Source organism: Eutrema salsugineum, unplaced genomic scaffold (genome assembly GCF_000478725.1).
Source record: "Eutrema salsugineum unplaced genomic scaffold, Eutsalg1_0 scaffold_3, whole genome shotgun sequence".
Lineage (NCBI taxonomy): Eukaryota > Viridiplantae > Streptophyta > Magnoliopsida > Brassicales > Brassicaceae > Eutrema > Eutrema salsugineum.
Genome location: NW_006256756.1, coordinates 6,197,738 through 6,205,474, shown reverse-complemented (window position 1 = coordinate 6,205,474; position 7,737 = coordinate 6,197,738). Strand labels below are relative to the sequence as shown.

The following is a 7,737-nucleotide window of genomic DNA, read 5'->3' as shown; positions in this document are numbered from 1 at the left end:
CTAAGCATTTTTCAAAAGAAGATCCATAGACAGAGAAATCATCCATGAACACTTCCATGAAATCCTCAATAAAATCTGTGAAGATCGACATCATGCACCGCTGGAAGGTAGCAGGTGCATTACACAATCCAAAAGGCATACGTCTGTAAGCAAACGTGCCATATGGACAAGTGAATGTCGTTTTTTCTTGATCCTCCGGTCGAATAGGAATTTGGAAAAATCCGGAGTATCCATCAAGAAAGCAATAGTAGGGATGATTAGCTAATCTTTCTAGCATTTGATCTATGAAGGGAAGTGGAAAATGATCTTTCCTCGTTGCTGCATTCATTTTCCGGTAATCGATGCACGTACGATGTCCAGTTACTGTTCTTGTAGCGATCATTTCATCTTTATCATTTTTAATGACAGTTGATAACACCGTATTTTGACCACTTTTATGGATCATAACTATGTCTTATGCAGGTGTTTTAACTCTGTTTTCCATGTTTTTAAAGTGTTTTCAATGTTTTAGAGTTTCAAAAGACTTTACAGGAAACTTGGGCAAAAGATATGCAATTTGGAACAAATGAGCAATTTTGGATAAATGCAGACCGTCAGAAGTATGACAAGCGATGAAGACCTTCTCACCGTCTGATCACCCCCAAAATTTGAGACAACATAGAGGATCCAACCAGCTTTCTAATGCACTTGGTTTGGAGACAATCCAACGGTTAGATCTTCAGATACTCCCGATGCAAGAATGACAGAAAATGCAGTTCCGGAAGAGAACAAGTGTCGGGACCGCGGCAAACACCCATTTTCCCGCGGGTAGAGCCACCGCGACCGCGGACTTTGGTCGTTCACTTTCCCGACGACTTAAATAAAGCCCAGATCAATTCCCTTCGTTATTTTTGAAGCCCTAAGTGTCCAGAACCACCCCAGAAGCTATAAATACCCTCTTTAGGTCATTCTAAAGAGGCAGAATCGAATAGAGACCTAAAATTTAGATAGAGAGAGAGAGAGTTCGTGGGTGTGCTTCACAAACCCTAGGAGGCCGCCGTTTTAAGGAGGAGGAGCCGCCGCTGGAGAGCATCATCGCGCCTCCGTCGTCGCCTCCGTTCTTCGTTCTTCTTCCTTCTTTTCTTTAATTTCCTGCACTTTCAATTTCGTTTGTGATGATTGTTTACAATATGTTTGAGTAGTTACCCTGTTGGGTTTAAAGGGATTATTCAAAGGGAATTTCATGTTTCTTTGCTTATGAATCGATAGATTTAGGATTTATAATCTTCTAGATGTTCTTCGTTTGCCTTTGATTATACTGTGTGATTCTTTGCTGGCCACTTAGAAGCCGATCTGATATGATATGTTGCGAAAGCTTTCATTGATTGTCTGAACTAGGGTGAAACGAGCAATTCTTCTATAGGAGTGGAAACCTACCTGTAGTTGAGTTGTGAATATTGATGAGTCTTGTTCTGCTATTGCATCTTCTCCCTTCCAGAATCAGAGTGGAAACCTACTGATTAGGGTTGCGAGAGATAGTTGTTTAGTGCTGCAAAAGTAGGCTATTCATACTTTTGTGCCTCGAGTTCTAGAACATACGTAGTTGATTACCTTTATCATATGCTTAAAATCGACATAGCCTAGTCCATGAACCCCTGCGAAACCCCTTGAGCCCCAACGTTTGTCTTTAATTGTTTACAACCTTCAATTTCATCTGCTTTTTAATCGCTATTTATCTGCTTTTCATTCCCTTATTACCTGCTTTCATTAGCTTTAGTTTAATCGCTTTTTACTTGTTTTAATTGCCTTCAATTGCTTTTGTTTTCTTTGCTTTCTAGTTTAGATTTAGTGACAAAAAAAACCCAAAACCAAAACCAAAACCTTTTAGTTCTAATCTGATTTAAGCGTTGCGTTGAATTCGTACTGAAACAACTAAGTCTCTGTGGATCGATACCCTAAGTACTACAGCACACATCTGTGCACTTGCAGACATTTAGGGGTTCTAAATTTAAAACCTGAAGCTTAGTAAAACGAAAACAACAAACCCCGTTTAGAACTCGCTCATCAAGTTTTTGGCGCCGTTGCCGGAGACTTAAATTTGTTTCGTTGCGAATCCCAGCTTAAATCCATTAGAACACTTGTTTATTTTTACTTTTTCTTTTGAATTTTTCAGGTTTCTCTGAGATGAGAGACCGGGAACATGTTCCCGGAACTCTTGGTGATCCACCAAATCGTGTGGATGGTGATCCAAGCGATGATGACCTGACTGATGATGAGTTCGAAGAACCGATCTATGATGACAATGAGCTAATCGGATCGGCCAAACACAAAGATGATGATGAACTGATTGGAAGTTTCGATTCACTCGAAAAGTTCATGGGAGATCGAAGAGCTATTCAACCAGCCTTACCTGAGGATGGCAAAACCGAAATTAAGGTACCCATTATCCATTTAGTTCAACAAAATCAATTCTCTGGTTATTCATTCGAAAACCCGATAGACCATATCGAGACTTTCGAAGAATTATGTGCAATCATTACAGCAAATGGGGATTACCACAAGTGTAGTCTTTTCCCATTCTCTCTTAGAGATAATGCCAGCAAATGGCTAAAATCTTTGCCACCTGCTTCACTAAAAACGTGGGCAGCGTGTAAAACTGCTTTCCTAAATCGTTTTTACACTAGAAATCTTGCAAATCTCTTAAGAAAGAAGATAACAACTTTTAAACAAAAAGAAGATGAAGATCTTTTAGATACTTGGGAAAGATTTAGGGAATACCAAAGAGATTGTCCACACCATGGATATGCCGAGGAATACCTGCTAAGTATTTTCTATCGCGGTATAACTCCATAGTTGCGACACTCTTTTGATATAGCAAGTAATGGAGATTTCACAACTAGATCTGTAGAAGATGCTCACGTTTTCATTAAAAATTTAGGAAACAGCATCCGAAATCAAGTAACCTTTGGTACTTCTGCACTTCCTGATAAGAAAGAAGAAATTTCAGAAGTTATAAAGTGTCTCCGTCACATAATGAGTCATCTTGGATTGCAACAACCAAATAGGGTACACAATACGTGTAACTTTGATGGCTGGAACAACCAAATGGATTCTTATGATCAAGGGATGATGAACACTGCAGAAGTATATCAAATTCATGATGTTCCATTCGTTTCTGATCACCGCGGGTCCGTTCGTCCGGACTGCGGCCAAGCAAGCTTTCACCGCGGTCGTGTTGGTTCTGACCGCGGCCAAGACGTGTTTCACCGCGGTCGTGAGCCACCTGACCGCGGGAAAACGTCTTCCGAGCCTGGTTGGACACCACCTGCTGAACCAATCTTGGGTATTCAATCTAATCATGTTCCCTATCCTTGTTTTCCCTCTTCTGAAGCTGAAAACCTAAACAAAAAGAATTTAGAGCTTGAAAAATCTATGTCTCAAGAGATTAGTGATCTTAGATCTGAACTAAAAAAGGATTTCGATGAAAGATTAGATACCCTCCTTAGCATAATGGCCAAAACTAATTCTAAAAACTTAGAAAAATCTGAAGAGGAGCTAAGTGAAAATTCTTTCGAAAGCTCAAGTGAAGCAGATCCCTCCGATCATGTGAAAGCTATCACACTTAGGAGTGGATTAGCTTAAAAAGAGCCTGAATTTCCTAAAGATCCCGAAGTTGAGGAAAAGGGTAAGGAAAAGGAGAAAGAAAAAGAAAGAATCACGAATGAAGATGCTGAAAAAGAAGTGGTTGGAGAGAAGGATGGAGAAGAAGTAAGAGAAGATTCATCCCGGGAAATTCTTGGAGAAGACCCAATTCCACCTCCACCAACTCGTGTCTATAAACCTAAACCTCCATATCCTAGAGCCTTAAGAGCCCCTAAGAAAGAGAAAGAAAAAGCTAATTGAGTTGATTGATCAATTAAATGTGAAATTACCTTTTGTAGAAGCTTGTGCAATGATTCCTGCTTTAAGAAAATACATGAAGGGTATTCTAACAAATTCTTTAACTCTTGAAGAAGGCGTTATGATGATAACCCATGAATGTAGTTCTATCCTGCAAAGCCGAATCCCTGAAAAGAAAAACGATCCTGCAAGCTTTGTACTTTCATGCACCATCAATGATGTAGCTTTTGAGCGTGCTCTTTGTGATTTAGGATCTAGCATAAACATGATGCCTCTTTCAGTAGCAAAACGTTTAGGACATCACACTTTCAAGCCCACTAAAATTTCTTTAGTACTAGCTGATCGTTCTGTTAGACAACCAGTAGGTATCCTAGTAGATGTTCCTGTAGAAATCGAAAAATGTTCCATACCCACCGATTTCGTAGTTCTAGAACTAGAAAAAGAACCTAAGGATCCACTTATTCTTGGAAGACCATTCCTATCTACAGCTGGAGCCATAATCAATGTTCCTGAAGGAAAAATTGACCTTCATCTAGCCGGTCTAGTTATGCAGTTTGACATGAACAAAAGTTTCGATAAACCAACTTTGGATGGCAAAATTTGTTGGGTTGATGAGTTAGACGGAATTATTGAGGAAGTCTATGAAGATCTGCTTCTAGACGACCCTTTAAGTGTCACGCTTTCACCCACAAAAGATGAACGCAATTTCCTTGAAGAAATTTCAAGTGAGTGCACACGTATGCTTGATAAATCCGAAACTTATAGGAAACCTCTACACTATCTAGATCTTAAGGACCAAACAAACATTCCTACACCTCCTAAAGACATTGCTGCAGCAATTAATGATCCTTGGAGCGAGCTTAAAGCCCCTAAAGTCGAGCTTAAACCTCTTCCCGTCGGACTTAAGTACGCTTTCCTTGGACCAAATTCTACTTATCCTGTCAAAATAAACTCTGGTTTGACGGAAGAAGAAACCACAATGCTGTTGACTGAGCTGAGAAAGCATAGAAAAGCCTTAGGATATTCACTTGATGACATACCTGGAATCTCTCCAGATCTTTGTATGCACAAGATAAATCTAGAGGATAATGCTAAAAACTCAATCGAAAGTCAAAGGAGACTGAACCCTAATCTCATGGATGTTGTCAAGAAGGAGATTATGAAGCTTTTAGAAGCTGGAATAATCTTTCCTATCTCAGATAGCACTTGGGTTAGCCCAGTTCATGTTGTTCCAAAGAAAGGAGGAGTCACTGTCATTAAAAATGATAAAGATGAAATGATCGCTACAAGAACAGTAACTGGACATCGTATGTGCATCGATTACCGGAAACTGAATGCAGCAACTAGGAAAGATCATTTTCCACTTCCCTTCATAGATCAAATGCTAGAAAGATTAGCTAATCATCCCTACTATTGCTTTCTTGATGGATACTCCGGATTTTTCCAAATTCCTATTCGACCGGAGGATCAAGAAAAAACGACATTCACTTGTCCATATGGCACGTTTGCTTACCGACGTATGCCTTTTGGATTGTGTAATGCACCTGCTACCTTCCAGCGGTGCATGATGTCGATCTTCACAGATTTTATCGAGGATTTCATGGAAGTATTCATGGATGATTTCTCTGTCTATGGATCTTCTTTTGAAAAATGCTTAGCCAATCTTGGTAAAGTTCTGCAAAGATGTGAAGATAAGCACTTAGTATTAAATTGGGAAAAATGTCACTTCATGGTACAAGACGGAATCGTGCTTGGGCACAGAATTTCTGGAAAAGAAATTGAAGTTGATAAAGCTAAAATTGAAGTCATGACAAGCCTACAACCACCCACAAACGTAAAAGGAATTCGTAGTTTCTTAGGACATGCAGGATTCTATAGGCGCTTCATAAAAGATTTTTCTTAAATAGCTAGACCTCTTACGCGTTTGCTTTGCAAAGAAACGAACTTCGAGTTCGATGATGATTGCTTAGCCGCGTTTCATAAGATCAAAGAAGCCCTTGTTTCCGCTCCTGTCGTGCAAGCACCTGATTGGGAACTCCCATTCGAAATCATGTGCGATGCAAGTGACTATGCGGTCGGAGCAGTGCTTGGCCAACGAAAAGATAAGAAACTGCACGTAATCTACTACGCAAGCAGAACTCTAGACGAAGCTCAATGCAATTATGCTACAACAGAGAAAGAACTTCTAGCTGTCGTATTTGCATTTGAGAAATTCCGTTCTTATCTCGTAGGATCTAAGGTCATAGTCCATACTGATCATGCTGCAATCAAGTATTTAATGTCTAAGAAAGACGCTAAACCTCGGTTGATAAGATGGATCCTCTTACTGCAAGAATTCGATATCGAAATTCGAGATCGGAAAGGAGCAGATGATGGAGTTGCAGACCATCTTTCACGAATTCGAGTTGAAGAAAGATTGCCTTTAAATGACAGTTTGCCTGAAGAAAACATCTATGCAATAGATACTACCCCCAATGCTAATACCGCACCACCACGTCCACTCATGCGAAGAGCAGATGCTTTCAACACCCCATGGTTTAGGCACATAGCAAATTACCTAGGAGCAGATGGAGAACCACCACAATTCTTTGGGTATAGGAAGAAAAAGTTCCTGAAAGACATAAAACATTATTTTTGGGATGAACCCTATCTCTATAAGAGATGTGCTGATGGGTTATTCCGAAGATGTCTGGCTGAAGAAATCGAAGACGAAAGAGAAGTGATGTTTTTGAATGATCCATCATCGGCCAATGATGAGATCAAGGAATGTCACGACCCCGGTTAAGTTTAATCGAGCAACAATGTCAAGCTAATGACTTGAAACAAGCGCTTAGTGGGAGGCAACCCACTTGGTATTTTATCTATTTCCCTTTGACCTTTATTTTTTTATTTCCATTGCTTTGTTTCTGTTTCATTTAATTTCAGGTTTTTAATAAGGAAGAACAAATACAAAAGACGAGCAGCACTCTCCAGCACGATAAGTTCACTTAAACATTTCAACTTTTCTATTTTCTTTACCATTCTTTCCAAGATTTATCACACTGAGAACAGTGTGAAATAAGTCTGGGGAGGATGTTCATCCGTTACTATTGAAATTTGATTTGTTTTGAGTTTGTTTTGGACACATAAAATTTTTTCAAAAAGTTTTTCATACAATTTTTAAAAATCGTTTTCAAAAAAATGTCTTTCAAAAAGTTTTCAAACCAGGAACACAGTAAACATTACTATGATGAATTAGACCAGTGTGCTTCTACGCTATTTCCTCGTTTTTTGCTCTTTTGTGATTTAGGCCTAGACTAGGCGGTAGCTAAGTACTTGCATTACGAAATCCCACCAGAGAACTTCTATTCATGGAGATTCTTTCTGACATGATATACTAGCTCATTTTATTTGACCTTAATATTGACATTTAATTTTCTCATCATTGATTTTAGGCAGGCATCGACATACACATCTAGGACGTCTTTTACCCTCACTTTTACCACTCTTTGTCTTCCTAGATGACCAGTTTATCTTTATCTGGTACCATACCCTAAACCCAAAACCCTTGTTTTCAATCCTCGTGCATTCTCTCTTTAGTTTATATCAGCAGATATGTGCAAAAACGTCGGAGAGAAGAGGAGCGACGCAGTTTTCAGTCACTCACAAAGGAGACTGAATGGAATTGGGAAGGAAGAGTATCAGAAACATCAAGAAGCTTTACAAGACAAATCTTAACTGGTAATTTCGTGCTCTCTAAGACTCTATATCTAAAGGTGTTCCCTCTCTTTCAAAAAAAAAAAAAAAAAAAAAAAATATTTTGAAAAGAGAGAGGGAAACAAAAAGCCTAATGAGTCCTAGATTGTCGAAATTTTTGGA

The 7,737-nt window shown here is 39.2% G+C and overlaps 1 non-coding gene across 1 annotated transcript; it reads right to left on the bottom strand.

Annotated features, from left to right (window-relative positions):
- Window positions 1-2,675: 2,675 nt before the first annotated feature.
- Window positions 2,676-2,783, bottom strand: LOC112085788. The gene has a single exon (XR_002899085.1). It is a non-coding gene; the product is annotated as a small nucleolar RNA R71 (small nucleolar RNA).
- Window positions 2,784-7,737: the final 4,954 nt, after the last annotated feature.